Source organism: Schistocerca serialis, chromosome 4, assembly GCF_023864345.2.
Source record: "Schistocerca serialis cubense isolate TAMUIC-IGC-003099 chromosome 4, iqSchSeri2.2, whole genome shotgun sequence".
Lineage (NCBI taxonomy): Eukaryota > Metazoa > Arthropoda > Insecta > Orthoptera > Acrididae > Schistocerca > Schistocerca serialis.
The window spans coordinates 62060440-62077500 of NC_064641.1; the positions used below are offsets into that span (position 1 = coordinate 62060440).

Below are 17061 nucleotides of genomic sequence, written 5' to 3' on the forward strand. Positions count from 1 at the left end.
AAATTCCACAATCAACTGTATGGAGAGTCCTACGAAAAAGGTTGGTTATGAAACCTGAACGTCAACTACCCGAGGCGATGGATCGGCCGCCAGGCAGCCCGTGACAGAGCACTTCATCACTGGCCTCCAAGAAGCCCTGGTCTTACCCCCTGCGATTTTTTCTTATGGCGGTATGTTAAGGATATGGTGTTTCGGCCACCTCTCCCAGCCACCATTGATGATTTGAAAGGAGAAATCCAAACTGTTACGCCTGATATGCTACAGAGAGTGTGGAACGAGTTGGAGTATCGGGTTGATATTGCTCGAGTGTCTGGAGGGGGCCATATTGAACATCTCTGAACTTGTTTTTGAGTGAAAAAAAAACTTTTTAAATACTCTTTGTAATTATGTATAACAGAAGGTTATATTATGTTTCTTTCATTAAATACACATTTTTAAAGTTGTGGTATTCTTTTTGAATCACCCTGTATGTTGGGACTTTGTTGTGAGTCGTGTTTGGCTTCCCTGCAAGACATTAGTCGAGTCAATGCCACGTTGTGTTGCGGCACTTCTGCGTTCTCGCGGAGCAGGTGTACCACTTTCTTTGGCTCTTCAGTGTATAAGAGCAGCGATGTGGTTGTATGCCGAAGAATATCCCGATCGTAGCACTCATGATCTGTCTTCGCAATTAAAAGTTCTACAAACTTGAAGTGTCGAAAATAAAATACGCGAAGGAAAAAGACGAGCAACTGACGAAAGAAATGTCACTAAGAGGCGTCTCGGAAGTACGAGAGGGATAGACCAAACGAGTGTTCTGCGAATAGTACATTCCATCGCATTTCGATCTCTTCACATCCCGTTTGACCTACAGCTTCAAGCAAATGACTTCAAAAATTAGTTAAAGTTCTCCGAATGTTATCTATGAAAAGTACAAAGTGATGCGGCAAACCTATGCAAAATTTCGTTTAAGGAAGAAGCGTCGTCTACAAATCAAGGGTAATTCAGTTTTCGCAATATGCATTAATCGTCAGTTAAACAATCATGCTGACTCAAAGAAATGGATAAAAACAACGCTCTTCATGTCGTTGGTCCCAGTTTTATTGACGGGAATCTAAATATACTCAAGTATCTCGAGTTCCTAAGAGATGCTGCTGCCGCAGTTATTGGTAGACATCCCACTGGACGTAAGGCTATCAGTGTTGTACCAACATAAAGGATGTCCCTCCCATTCCGGACATGTAGTGACAGACCCTCTTAAGAGAAAATTTAGAGAGTATTGGAACGGTCGTTCAGAAAACTTAAGCTTACCAAACATAATACTTCTGTACTTTTATCTGCAGCGGAAATTAAAACAAGACGCCTATTAGGAAACACCGACGACTCCCAAAGGCATGTGTGCTGCTGTTAACTCCAGATTAAATTCAACATTCAGTATTGTTTCTCCAGACTCTCTTGTGTAGCACTGCTCAATTTCAACATTTTACTCACTTGGTATGACAGCAGTGACAATAAACACCTGAGTTACGTGATTGCTTACATTTGGTACAATAGGGAGGACATTGGTTGCCAGATTTCTCAGTCGCCTAACCGGGACGTCTCCGATTTCGTGGTCGTCAAACCGTCAGGCAATAAAAAAACGCATCTCAAATTGTAACACAAATTACATTTGTTAAGAATAAACACTAAAGATACAAACAAATTTTACACATATGTACATACGAACACACACGTCAACTGCACTTATAAAGACATCAGGTATATATATCTTTAGGAGCAAAAACAAAAAACTTAATATAACCTCATGTACACTCCTGGAAATGGAAAAAAGAACACATTGACACCGGTGTGTCAGACCCACCATATTTGCTCCGGACACTGCGAGAGGGCTGTACAAGCAATGATCACACGCACGGCACAGCGGACACACCAGGAACCGCGGTGTTGGCCGTCGAATGGCGCTAGCTGCGCAGCATTTGTGCACCGCCGCCGTCAGTGTCAGCCAGTTTGCCGTGGCATACGGAGCTCCATCGCAGTCTTTAACACTGGTAGCATGCCGCGACAGCGTGGACGTGAACCGTATGTGCAGTTGACGGACTTTGAGCGAGGGCGTATAGTGGGCATGCGGGAGGCCGGGTGGACGTACCGCCGAATTGCTCAACACGTGGGGCGTGAGGTCTCCACAGTACATCGATGTTGTCGCCAGTGGTCGGCGGAAGGTGCACGTGCCCGTCGACCTGGGACCGGACCGCAGCGACGCACGGATGCACGCCAAGACCGTAGGATCCTACGCAGTGCCGTAGGGGACCGCACCGCCACTTCCCAGCAAATTAGGGACACTGTTGCTCCTGGGGTATCGGCGAGGACCATTCGCAACCGTCTCCATGAAGCTGGGCTACGGTCCCGCACACCGTTAGGCCGTCTTCCGCTCACGCCCCAACATCGTGCAGCTCGCCTCCAGTGATGTCGCGACAGGCGTGAATGGAGGGACGAATGGAGACGTGTCGTCTTCAGCGATGAGAGTCGCTTCTGCCTTGGTGCCAATGATGGTCGTATGCGTGTTTGGCGCCGTGCAGGTGAGCGCCACAATCAGGACTGCATACGACCGAGGCACACAGGGCCAACACCCGGCATCATGGTGTGGGGAGCGATCTCCTACACTGGCCGTACACCACTGGTGATCGTCGAGGGGACACTGAACAGTGCACGGTACATCCAAACCGTCATCGAACCCATCGTTCTACCATTCCTAGACCGGCAAGGGAACTTGCTGTTCCAACAGGACAATGCACGTCCGCATGTATCCCGTGCCACCCAACGTGCTCTAGAAGCTGTAAGTCAACTACCCTGGCCAGCAAGATCTCCGGATCTGTCCCCAATTGAGCATGTTTGGGACTGGATGAAGCGTCGTCTCACGCGGTCTGCACGTCCAGCACGAACGCTGGTCCAACTGAGGCGCCAGGTGGAAATGGCATGGCAAGCCGTTCCACAGGACTACATCCAGCATCTCTACGATCGTCTCCATGGGAGAATAGCAGCCTGCATTGCTGCGAAAGGTGGATATACACTGTACTAGTGACGACATTTTGCATGCTCTGTTGCCTGTGTCTATGTGCCTGTGGTTCTGTCAGTGTGATCATGTGATGTATCTGACCCCAGGAATGTGTCAATGAAGTTTCCCCTTCCTGGGACAATGAATTCACGGTGTTCTTATTTCAATTTCCAGGAGTGTATTTTACAGGCTAACTACAATATCATATAAATAATCCTGACCCTTTAGCCCTTTTCTGTGTGCTTTGCCTTTGACTTGGCCGTTTTTAACACAGCCTCATTATTTAATAAGTAATCGTGCATTTCGGAACAATCAAAATCATAATTTTCCAAGCACAGATGAATACTTTGAACAGCGTCGACTGAAAGTGTATTCCACTCGTTCGACCACTGTAATCTATCACGGAAAATATTCTTTCTACGTTACCTCTGTGGCGTGGTATGGAGAAAAGATTCTTGCAGATTCAATATAAATATTTATATTTCTCATGGAATTCTGTTTCTAGTTTGGAAAATATAACTATCAATTTTTTTGGGAAGATGTGTTGCTTTTCCAATCTGGAGACCGTAATTCACACGTTAGAATGGTTTTTACTGCGATTATTTACTTAAATAAAAATATGTCATTTATAATAACATTGTTTCCAGTGTTTCTCCGATTTTTCTACATCTTTCGAGTCAGGTATTTTTTCCAAAGTTATCTCCGAAAACATCAAGTATTTCTAAATGGACTTGTCCACGGTTCAGAACAGTCGATCATTAATTTATAAAATTTTAATACTTCCTCATGAAAGACGTCAGTTTGTTTCTTGGAAATTAGTCCATTTTCTTGGCGTTTACTTAACACTGTATTAACCTGAGAAGGTAAAAAATCGATTTTTAACTCTTTTTTGCTGTGTTCTCCGTCGAGGTAATAACATTTAAAACGTGTATAACAGACTTTTTTCTTCATTAAATTTTTAATACTTGGAAATGAAAAGTGCTGCATCGGCTATGAAGAAACCAAAGAGAAACTTTACTGAGAGTATTTCTGAAAAAAATCAAATAGAATTTTGGGCGATTTATCTTCTGACAAAAAAGGTTTAAAGCATCAAATAACTTTATAGTACGTTCAGTAACTGGTAACAATGATATCCATCTCGTTTTAGAATATGGAAGCAGAGATTTACTTTCTGTTTTAACGATTTTACGGATATCTTCTAGCCTTTCTGTCCTGACAGTGTATGTAGCAAAATAATTAAATAACTTTTCAATTATGTGATCAATGTCACACAATAATTGGTAAACTGCTATTTGTAATGTATTATGTAATGTATGAGCAGGGCGTACAATTCCTTTAGTATCTACTTCAGTTTCTGGTTTCAGGTTATTGTATACTTTGTTAGTTCCATGTCTCTCTCGTGCCCCCCCCAAAATTGACGTTAGCATTGTCGCCTCCAAACCCAATGCGTTTCTTCACGTCAATTTTTAAATCATTTAAAACCTGTACACAAAAATTGATCACCATATCTGACGTCTCTTCTCTTAAGCTTCCTAGTATCAATAACTTTTTATGTATCCCTATATTTGTAAAATATTGAATAAAAATTGATTTTCTTCCCATTTTCATGGTTACTTGTATCGGTGCTAATGCTATAAAATGAGCAACTTTGAAGTTCATTACGAATGACATCAACTGAATGAGGTCCAAGAACTTGCTTAATCAAACATGTTGTTTCTGTTCTAGCCGAGGCATACAGAGTGGCAGTGTTTGGTTCATTAGATATTTTTGGTATTAACTTATCAAGACAGTCTTTAGAAGCAAAAGACTGATGTTTTTTGATCACATGGCATGAAAAAAAATTTTCTACTACAGCCTTTTGTTTTTCTTATAAACTATCGTGATTTACTAAGTAATTTGTGGGAGTTTTATTTGTACTTGAGGATGATACGTTGAATATATGACTCTGCTTTCCAATGCGATCCTTTATATCCGCAATTTCTCCATGATCCGGTCTTAAAAATGCATTACAGAGTTTGCAGAACGCTTCATATTCTGTTCTGCCTTCTTTAATAAAGGAGTATTTCTTGCTATATTTGTCAGAAAATTTGTACTTTCTCTTTGACAATTTGGACAGGGGTAAAAAATTATAAAATGCGATATCTATAAACTTCGTCATTAATTTAAAGAAAACTATATATTTTACGCACAGTAAGACGACAACTTTTTAAAGAGTTCACTTTAGAGGGGAGTGACCGGGAAGGGGCAGTTCATGAGCAAGCTGTTTACAGCATTTCGTGCATTATGATGATTACCTGACATTGTCAGCTGTATCAGAGGCGATCTTACAATCTAAACGCAGTTGTTGTTCTTATTACAGAAGTTCACTCGCCCATATTACATGAAAATACACAATGATTACTAGTTTCAGCGAAATTGGATCGTAATCTTCAGATCATGTGCACAGAAATAATTTTTACAAGGCCAATCCATTTCGTCGATTTAATTTCGCTAAAACTAGTGATCACTGTGTACCTTTATGCGATCCGGGTGAACACATTTCTGTAATAAGAAGAACACTCGTGTTTATTCTGTGCATTGCTGACAACATAAACTTTGGCCGATCATCCGCTACGGTAAAAATGTCACACGAAAATAAAAAGGGTTCGCGACTGCGCATTGTAAGGACGTACACATTCAAATCTGATATTATTTGTAGTAATAAATATTAAAAAATAACTATGACTCAATAAGTAGAAAACCAATCACGATTTAAACTACATGCCGTACTATTAGATAGCAAGTGTTGGGAGCAACGAGGGAAGTCACGTTATTTACCGATTTATACCGACACAAACAGAGTGGGACTATGAGTTCTATAAAGAGACGTCATACTGTAATTGCTAGCTTTAGTAAAATTTACTTACATTGGTAGCAAGCTGTAGACAGAAGCTGAAGAAAGATACAATATGATATCTACTTTGTCGTCAAATACATTTTAACCATCTGAATATAATAACAAACAGAACCTCTGTGTGTACGTTTGCAGACTGAGTGTAGAGTTGGTGCTACAGGTTTGACAGTGCAAACACGGTTAAGAATCGAAAAGGCGATAAACCTGAAAATTTCAACATCCCGAACTTCAAAACCGGGACAATCCCGATTAATCTGGACGCCTGGCAATCCTAGGGCGGGCTTTAGTGACATCTCTTCTCCTGACGGGGCGACAGTGGTTGCGGCACCGTTATCTTGATACTGTTTCATCAGGACCAATACATGTTATGCCATTGAAGTTCTCTGAGAAGCATCTTCCAAATTTCACAGAAAAAGTATACAGAGCCGTGGCAAAAAACGAAGTCATTCTCGTAATTCGGAGACTAAAAACGATAAAAATTACTTGCCGACGTCAGGAAATTCGTCGTATTGTCCACTACAACTAGGCAAAAACCGCACCTCGATATATTAATTTTATTAATTTTGGATATATCTGGAGTGGCTACCTCACCCTTTATAGAGGGACTACACAAAGGAAATGATCGCGAAGACAACATTATAGATATGAATGGGGAAGTAGACAAAGATGAGGTACGATAAGTAATGTGTTACTGAGAGAAGAATCTGACAGAGCACTGAAAGACCTGAGTCGAAACAAGACCTCTGTAGGAGACGACATTCCCTCAGAAATCCTGATAGCCTTGGGAGGGCCAGCCGTGACAAAACAATTCCACCTGTTGTACAAGATGTGTGAGAAGGCAGAATACCCTCAGACTTCAAAGGAAACGTAATAAATGCGGTACTAAAGAAAGCAGTTGCTGTCAGGTGCGTGACAGGTGCGAATATTATCCAACTTCAGGTGTAGGACAAAAATATGGAAATACGTCGAAAATTGCATACTTGAACATAAATGTAGATTCTAACCAAGCCTGCGTGTTGTGTCATTGTATCTGACCACGAATAGCACCTGTGGAATGTCTCCAAACGTTGTAAGTCGCGGTCACAAAAGTGTTCTGTCTAGTTGTGAGTACACTATGTCGGACCTAAGTGAATCCGAATGTGGGCATAAATGTTTGATGTTTCAAGAGGCGCCGTATCAAAGATTTATACAACATACAGGAAAGGCGGGAAAAGAACATCCGTTAACTCACAACACGGACGAATGTGTGTGTTCAGCGATCGTAACGGGCTGTCATTGAGGAGGATTGTCACGAAAAATAAGAGGACGACAGCTGCAAATGTCCCTTCAGAACTCAACGTCATATTCCCAAACCCTGTTAGCAGCCAAACAACACAAAGGGAGCGCTATGTGCAAGAATTGCTTGGCGAGCTGGAATTTTAAAACCACTCATCAGTGGTAGAAATGCCTGTAACAGGAAAACGTGGTGCCGAATCCATAAAACCCGGGCTATGCAGCAATAGAAGAATATAGTTTGGTCGCATGAGTTTCACACTGTTTCCAATTTCTGGCCGTGTTTACGTCCCAAGAGTGAAGGATGGTGAGAGGCTGGTGATGGTTTGGGCATCCATATCGTGGTATTCCGTGGACCCCACGATTACTCTGCAAAATCGCATTACTGCCAAGGATTACGTGACCATTGTCGCTGATCATGTCAAAAAATGGTTCAAATGGCTCTGAGCACTATAGGACTTAACATCTATGGTCATCAGTCCCCTAGAACTTAGAACTACTTAAACCTAACTAACCTAAGGACATCACACAACACCCAGTCATTACGAGGCAGAGAAAAATCCCTGACCCCGCCGGGAATCGAACCCGGGAACCCGGGCGCGGGAAGCTGATCATGTCCATAGCATTGTACAGTGTTTGTTCCCCAATGGTGACTCAGTGCTCCAAGTTGACCAGCCTCTGTTCACACAGTCCCCCATCGGCCAGGACTGATTTTGTGGGTACGAGGAGAAACTATCACATTTACCGTGGCTACCAATATTATAGATTCTTTGTGGTCTGGCGACGTTGCCACCATCCATACAGTTGTGTACTGCCGGTTGCCGCATCTCCAGCCCACTAACGACATGTCGCCTGAGCCTTAGACGAAACAATCCGCAGCAGCACACAGATACGCCAGGTACTCACTGCCGAATATCCAGCAGCCACCAAAGTGTCGTGAGCTTCCAGTCTCGCCGCCAAACTGCACTGCCATGGTGGCACTATCTGGCCATTGGCTTCGGCGGACAGATCGATCTCCCAAGATGACGAGACTGCATGTCTATCTTTTTCAGGTTTGCTCCTACCAGTCTCATCCGAGCCCCATCTGTCATGGGAACATTGAAGCCATCTGCCTTCAGCCATCGCTTCTTCTTCATAAGCACTCATCCCAGGAACTGCCACTCCGACTCTGAGGCTTCTCCTCCCTACATCTTCTTCGAGACGGCTACACCATGTCTTCCGCCGGGAGTGGGGGGGGGGGGGGGGGGGGGAGGGATGGATGGATGGATAATGTATTCCCTGGCGACACAGCCACCAACCATACAGTGCCGCTCCATGGGTTGCCGCAGCTCCGGCCTACTAGCGACGCTTCCTGTGGAGATCAGATGGAAACAACACGAACATGCAAGGTTGTTCACAACTGAACCTCCAGCCACCGAAAAAGAACTGTGTGGACCAGCCTTCCTGCCAGGTGGGTAAGCACCGTCACAAACAGCGCAGCCATCGCGGCGCTCCCTTGCTTCCACAAATCACGGGGCCTCCGTTGGTATCCTTCCACCAGACGAGTATTCAGGTCCCAGCAGCCTGCTCTGCAGTGACTTCGCCCTCCAAACTTTACACCAGCCGCGCCTAATCGGAGTTCTTCCGCCGAGCGGGCTCTATGCCGGCCTAGTAGTCAATCAATCGGAGTTCTTCTGCCGAATACTCGCTATGCTCCATGCCCTACGCGGCCACACCTAGTGGCCCATCAGTCGGATTTCACTGCAACTCTACGTCTTTCGGGATTTTGTCTCTGACTCATCTCCAGGCTCGGCACCACATGAGCCACTATCACCACGGACTTCGTCAACATACTGTAAGTTGCCTGTTTATGTGTTTGTACGTTGGCAGCGCTATAGACTGCATTAATATCACTGACAGAGGTGTGCGCCATCTGTAAGAGACTCTGCGGCTGGTCGGACTCGTAGTTAGAGGTGAATAGCCAGCAGTGACGGCAGTTTGAAGTGAATAGCCAGCAGTGATGGCAGCTGGAAGTGAGTAGTCAGCAGTGCTGGAGGCTGGAGGTTAATAATTAGCAGTGTTGGAGGTTTGCAGTATTAGCGGGAGCGGACCGTCTGGACGTGTGTCCGTCATGGAGATTTAATGTGGGTAACGAAATTATTGACAATTATATAATTTTTCGAACTGGTTGTCACATGATTAAGGTAAAATCTGCTAAATACATTGTTTGCTCTGCAACAAAATCTTTCCTTTGCTAACCACATGCCTATTAGTAGTTAGAGCCTTCAGTGGTTTGTTGTTGTTGTTGTTGTTGTGGTCTTCAGTCCTGAGACTGGTTTGATGCAGCTCTACATTCCACTCTATCCTGTGCAAGCTTCTTCATCTCTCAGTACCTACTGCACCCTACATCCTTCTGAATCTGCTTAGTGTACTCATCTCTTGGTCTCCCTCTACGATTTTTACCCTCCATGCTGCCCTCCAATATTAAATTTGTGATCCCCTGATGCCTCAGAACATGTCCTACCAACCGGTCCCTTCTTCTTGTCAAGTTGTGCCACAAACTCCTCTTCTCCCCAATTCTATGCAATACCTCCTCATTAGTTACGTGATCTACCCATCTAATCTTCAGCATTATTCTGTAGCACCACATTTCGAAAGCTTCTATTCTCTTCTTGTCTAAACTATTTATCGTCCACGTTTCGCTTCCATACATGGCTACACTCCGCACAAATACTTTCAGAAACGTCTTCCTGGCACTTCAGTGGTTAGAATCTTTTATTTAGCTGGCTCTAATGGTGCTTGCTGTATCGCTGTAGTTCGTGTCATGAAGATTTTCTATGAGGTAAGTGACTTATTAAATGTATGGGTTATTGTTAGGATTTCTTCTCATTCAGGGCCATTCTTTTGTGTTGCGTAATAATCAGATTGCGTTGCGTTTGTATATTATGGGTCATAAATGAATAGGATAAGTTTGAGTTGTATTTGTCAGGGAAAATTCTGTAGGTCAGAAATGAAATGATTAAAAAATGGGAAAGTGGCACTTGCATTCAATTTCATTTAGCAGTTTCAGAATTAAATAACTTAGAAGTTTCACCTTCTCAGTTATTCCCCTCCAAGCAAAAATATATTAAGAAGTTTCAATATGGACTTTCCAGTGCAATGACAGTGATTATCTGCTAGGAAATTCCAGTGTAACATAGTGATTATCTCGTACGACATTCCACTGATCCATTGATTTGTTATCAGGCTGAACCGAGAAGTACAGACTCACGTTCCAAGAAAGTTTCATTGTATTTAGTTTATTAGGTTCAATAAAGTTGCATTACTACTGGCTACCAGGGAAGGTTAATCGTAATGTGTGTTTCCCCTCAGTCACGAATGCTACAATACGGAATGTAGTGGAATTGAATTAGGTGACGCTGAAGGAATTAGATTATAAGATGAGACACTAAAAGTAAACGTAGAGTTTTGTTATTTCGTCAGTAAAACAACTGATGATAGCCAAAGTGGAGAGGATATAAAATGTACATTGATAATGGCAAGCAAATCGTTTCTGAATAAGAGAAATTTATTAACATCTAATATAAATTTAAGTGTTAAAGAGGCTTTTCTGAAGGTGTACCCTTGTACAGGATAGAAAAGTGAACAATGGAGAAGTTCAGACAAGAAGAGAATTGTAGTTTTTGTAATGTGGTGCTAAAGCAGAATGTTGTAGATTATATGGGTAGATTGGTAACTAATAAGGAATTAGTGAATAGAATTGGGAGAAAAGAAATTTGTGGTGTAACTCGACAAAAAGAAGCGTTCGCTTGTAGGACACGTTCTGAGATATGAAGGAATCGTCAGTTTACCAATGGAGCGAAGTGTGTAAGGTAAAAATTGTAGAGAGAGACCAAGAGACGAATGCAGTATGCAGGCTCAAATGGACGTGTGTTGCAGTAGTTATCCAGAGATGAAGAGGCTTGCACAGGAAGGAGTTGCGTGGAGAGTACTTTTCCCATTCATTTTAGATCTGTTATCTTTAAAGTCTAAACAAGTCGTACATATTTAGTACGAATGGTGCCATACAATGTTTTATATCATATATATAATTACAAATTTGTTGACAGCAACCATTGTTTATATTGATGCAGAAACAGAACACAATATTGAAGAAACAAACAAAATAAAAACAATATAAATAAACGGAATTTAATTCTAGTTCTAAGCGAATAACTTCCAGTGCTATATTACTTCATCTCTTACTGGCAAGCTCGGGAGAGCTCCAGTTTAGCCGACTAATTACGAGGATAACTACTCCTAGACCTATTGTTGCTACACTGTTCTACATTTCCCACAGTGGTATGTGCGTGCCTCGGCAACACTCGAGTCTAATCATAACCGTGCGGGTGTCCATCTTTTTTTTTTACATTTTTTATTTTATTTCTGTTCATTACGTTTATTCGTGCCTATCATTTTCTATAATTTCAATAGACATCATCTTGCAGATGTAGAAAGGCGCCTATCAACTTTCGTTTATGTCGCACAACTCCTTCTTGGGGCAGCGATTTTTTTCTGTCAGTGTATATTAAAATACATATATGCACTCCAATAGTTTTCGCTACCGTCGAAGCTGCAGTCGTAATGACTAAAACCGACGATCAAAGGCGAAAGTGTTGACTTAAAGAAACTGTGTCATTCGAAAAATGTCACATGCAGCTCGAATTTTTGCCACGAGGTGCTCTTCAGCCTCGACAAGTGTACCGCGCATGGCTTTTCGCATGACGCCACACCAAGAAATCAAGGAGTCATATCAGGTGAACGAGAGGTTCACGAAGTAAGACCTCGTGTTCGTTCTGTCTTTCAGGAAACGTCTCCCCAGATGTTCACAAACAAAATGTGCACATTTAGTTTGCCATCATCATTTTTTTTTTTAACGAGATACATTCATGGAAGGTCACGCCATCTGTAGTGTATTAGTAGCGTTGCCTGTCCCCACTCCTCGTCGTTTACATTTAGATATATTGGTTGGAGTTTCTCACTCCAAAATGTTAGTTATTACGCACAAAAAAATGGCTCTGAGCACTGTGGGACTCAACTGCTGAGGTCATTAGTCCCCTAGAACTTAGAACTAGTTAAACCTAACTAACCTAAGGACATCACAAACATCCATGCCCGAGGCAGGATTCGAACCTGCGACCGTAGCGGTCTTGCGGTTCCAGACTGCAGCGCCTTTAACCGCACGGCCATATTACGCACATAATAGCCTAAATCAATATATGACCTCGTGCAGACAACTATTCGTAGTTTAGTTTAGTTATGTCATGTTCCTTAGACCATTTTCACGATTATTTTATCGATATGATGTGAAACAAGTCAGATTACAAGATAAATACATACACACACGTGAATAGTGTTAGTATTAATATTACTGAAATTTTTAGTTCTACTCATGCAAATTATTATTTTTTTTTTTTTTTTTTTGCCAGTTCTGAAACAGAAACTCGTCCATAGAATAGAAGAAGTTGTACAAAAGAAATGATTTTAAGCTAGATTTAAAACTAGATCTGCTACCTGCCACATACTTTTTGTTGTTGGGTAAATGATCAAAGATTTTTGTTGCTGAATGATCTCCTCCTTTTTGAGCAACTGACAGCTTCAATAACAGATAGGAAAGGTCATTTTTTCCTCTAGTGTTGTACGTATGAACATCACTGTTCTTCGCGAATTGAGATGGATTATTTATAACGAATTCCATTAGTGAATATATGTAACCTGACTGTGCAGTTAAAATGCCTACTTCTTGGATAGGTGCCTTCATGACGTCCTTAGTTGATCACCACTAATTATTCTCACTGCTCTCTTTTGTGTTATCAATACTTTATGTCTAAGTGGTGAGTTACCCCAGAAAACTATTCCATAAGACATTATTGAGTGGAAATACGCAAAGTCCGTTAGGAGGCTGATCTGTTTATTACCAAGACTAGCGACTATACAAAGAGCGAAAGAAGCTGAACTTGATTGTTTGAGAAGCTCAGTAATATGGTTCTTCCAGTTCATGTTGTCATCAATGTGAACACCCAAAAATTTAAAGAAATCTACCCTGTCAACTGAGCACTGTTCATATGCTACATCAATTGTCGGCATGACTCTATTCAGTGTACAGAACTGGATATAGTGAGTTTTTTCAGAATTAAGGGTGAGTCCATTTTCTGAGAACCACTTAATAATTCTCTGAAAGACATCCTTAACAATATTCTGAGCTGATTTTTCTGGAATGGGATTTATTATAACACTCGTGTCATCTGCAAAAAGTACTAGTTCTGCTTGCTGAACGTTAAGTGAGAGGTCATTCACATGAGTAAGGAACGACAGAGGACCCAAAATTGAACCCTGTGGGACTCCCTTGCGATAACCCCTCATTCACTAGAATTCATCACACCCCCCCCCCCCCCCACCAGCACAGCGTTTTGCTTTTGTTCGTTAAATATGATTCAAACCAGCTGTGTGTATAGCCTTCAATTCCATAAAACCTGAGTTTTTCTAAGAGTGTGACATGATCCACACAGTCAAATGGCTTGGAAAGATCACAAAAAACACCAATTGGCGATAATTTGTTATTTAGGGCTTGTACTATTTGATGGGTAAATGTGTAGACAGCATTTTCAGTCGAGTTTCTCGTCTCACTTTTCATTTCTTAAATTTCGATTCAGTCGTTTCTGTACCAGGACTTCTTATCTCGGATTAGTAAGTTAGCACTTCTCCGTCATTCGTGGAAGATTGTATCAGCATCAAGTAAACACTCTATACATAGGACGCAGAAAAAAACTGATAACGTCAAAGTAAGATAGCAGACATCGAATCCAGCAAAATTCGCCATCCCTACCATATGCTGTTCTTAACGCCAGCACTTTTTAGATGGTTTTCCACTCTCGTTTTTTCCTCTTGGTCCTTGTACATACTGTTTATTACCTACTTTTTCCTGTAGCGTTATACCTATGTTTATCAGAATCTCAAACATCTTACAATATTTCAGGCTCTCGATAAGACAGTAATGAAACATGTAGAAATGTCAACCACTTCAACAGCCGAAGGAAAAAAAGTTGCTCTAATGACCTAGTCGCGAGCGCCACAGTTCAAAAAAAAAAAAAAAAAAAAAACAAGAAAAAGTAGGAAACAAGTTCAAAAATAGGCAGTACGTGGGTCCCGCTACGTTACGTGATACTCCTGTTGGGCCATATTAAGGAAACCTGTCCGCACAACCTCTGTTCGCGGCAACACCAGTCAATTAACGGAAGATAACGGCTTTCGCTACATTCGACGCAGGCAACGGCCAGAAAGTAAGAGATGTGAAGGATGTGCATAGGCTTCAGAACACCAAAAGTTGTCCAGTGAACAAAACAACAATATAAATCACCCATTTCCACGGATTCTTATCTTCGCGGCAGATTGCGAAGTATTACATTCGCTAAACGCACGATATATAAGCAAAATTAAACTCACAATAAAGAAACATAAAATCTGAAGTCCCTCAAAGTTTGGTATTGGTCTGCTCTTGTTCCTAATCTACATAAATCACATTCCTGTGTTTAAAACGTGTATTCAAAAACTATAACGTTTTATGATGATGTAAGGATATTAATGGACAACCCAGACCCAACCATAGCAGGCACATCCAAGAGAAGAGATGGAAGAAGTTAATACAGATTTATAAAATAAAAGTAATCTGCAGGTATCAGAAATAGACTTAAATAACTACATGCAGTGTGTTCCAGTTTCGTCAGGACTGCTTGTGCGAAGTTGCAAGCTGTAATACTATCTCGTGGCGAGCTGCGGCGTTACGATCATTTTCAGTTTCATCAACAGCCATGTAGAAGGTCAAAATGCTAGCACCGCTGCACCAAGCGTCCTGGCTGCGAACCTAACAGCACGTGTCTGATGTCCGTCGGAAAATGGCGGTAGAGTAGCGGGATAACATCAAGTTTTTTGAGTCCTCCATCTTTTGTGGGCGAGAATTCGTCGAATTCGACCTGAATACTGGCAGGCAGGTCCCTGGCTGTTCCACCACGACAATGCCCATCCCACAAAGTGAAGATCATTCGTGAGTGTTTGGACTGCAAAGGGATCACATCCTGGATCACCAGCCGTATTCGTCGGATTTGGCCCTAGACGATTTCTGGTTGTTCCCTAAATTGCCGTTGGCAATGACAGGACACCGTTACGACGCAGTTAAAGACATCCAAGGAAATTGTACTGCAGTACTGAATGCAATTCCAGAAAATGAATACAGTGACTGTTTGAAAACAGTTATAAAACAAGTAAATAAATTATATAAAACTTCAACCAGTCATTTTTTTGAATAATTGTTTTTTATTCCATGAACAGGTTTTCAAACCTTTTCAGGTTCATCTTCAGAAGGTTTCTGGAAGTTACATCATTATTTCTAGCATAATGCTGGGTGCTGGTTCTATGACAAAAAGATGGAACACGCTTTACTGTATCACCATGACTATTGCGTATCTGTCGATATGGATGTAAATTTAGTTTTTTACTTACTGTGACAGTATGGGCGGCTTTTTTCGTCAAGTGCCCATCTGTCTGCCTCCATTTTGATGTCCAGTTGTTGTAGCAGTACACGCCTTTTCACACAAACTATATTAATTTACTCTCTGACAGCGAGACTTTGATAGCATCCAGCATGCGCTTTACGACTGTTCCTTTTAACAAAGATCTTGACAAAAAGATATAGCATAGGCCTACTTTGCAAGAGATGTAATTTGTTCTTTTTTACATGTATTGAAGTCGGTATAAGGGCAAATATTTTAATTAGACTGGCGATAACATGAGAGCACAAAATGGAATAAATAAATTACTACAAGAAGAAACTTTAGGTGATCTGATGTCTTATTTCTATTTGTGTATTAACGTATAATACAGGCAGCTTACAGCAAATATTTTAATCATGAATGGTATTAACATAAATGCCCAGGAATCAATAATACAGAGTTATTGTATTTTCAATGAGATACAGCTCTTTGTATGACTAGGACCTTTATACTTGAATTTTTAAAGTAATAAGAAACCTTCAAATGAATTGTTGACTTATTTCTGTTGTTACATGGACGTGATCTGGGAAATAAAAAGAGTAGATTATGTTTATTTTAGCTAAAGGTAAATCTATAAAAGTTGTGGTGTTTGTAATAGACTAAAGCTGTTTGTATGACCATAAACTTTATATTTAAAAACGAAGAACAAAAGTTCAAGTGAACTATTGATTTTTTTTTTCCTTACATTAGAGTGATCTGGGATATTGGTAAAGGCAGCTTCTGTTTGTTCCAGCCAGAAGTAATATGTATAAAAGTACTGATTTATGTTAACAGTAGAGGGTTTCACCATTTAGAAATATAGTAAAGGTTTTTTCTGTAGTCGGATATTACATTGACATCAGTGTAGTTAGGGTGTAAGGAGAGGGATTGGGGGAATCGTAAGGGAGGGAGGGGGGTGATGGGGAGGTGGTGTAGGGTTGGTTGAGTGGTTACTAGTTTTGAACTAGTAGATCTTCAAAGTTTTGAAGGAAAAATTTGTTTCTCAGTTCAATTTGGTCATTGAGTAGGTAGTCAGGTGCTGTGTTTGTGCACATAAATATTTCAATTTCTTCAAGAACGTCAAGTATCGTGCCTTTGATGGCAAAATGGAGTATTTGGAGATTCTGTTCTATGTTGTTTGCAGAATGATTGTGTTGGGGAAGATGTGAGGCAAAGCTGAACTTCTTCAAGTTGTTAAGACGGAGTGCATCTATGTGTTCTTTAAATCTTGTTGTGAAGCTTCTACCAGTTTGTCCAATGTAGAAGCTTGGTCATGAGTTGCAAATGAGCTTGTACACACCTGACTTTTGATACTGTTGTATAGT

General features: G+C 41.3%; 1 long non-coding RNA gene across 4 annotated transcripts in view; it reads left to right on the top strand.

The window, feature by feature from the left end:
* LOC126473996 (uncharacterized) overlaps nt 1-17061 on the top strand; it is a 109502-nt gene that overhangs the window by 23191 nt on the left and 69250 nt on the right. Inside the window, exon 2 of one of the 4 annotated variants that reach the window (XR_007586551.1) lies at nt 8246-8643. The exons of the other annotated variants lie outside the window; for them this stretch is intronic. This is a non-coding gene — a long non-coding RNA (uncharacterized LOC126473996). The remainder of the gene's footprint in view (nt 1-8245; nt 8644-17061) is intronic. 4 annotated transcript variants of the gene reach the window in all.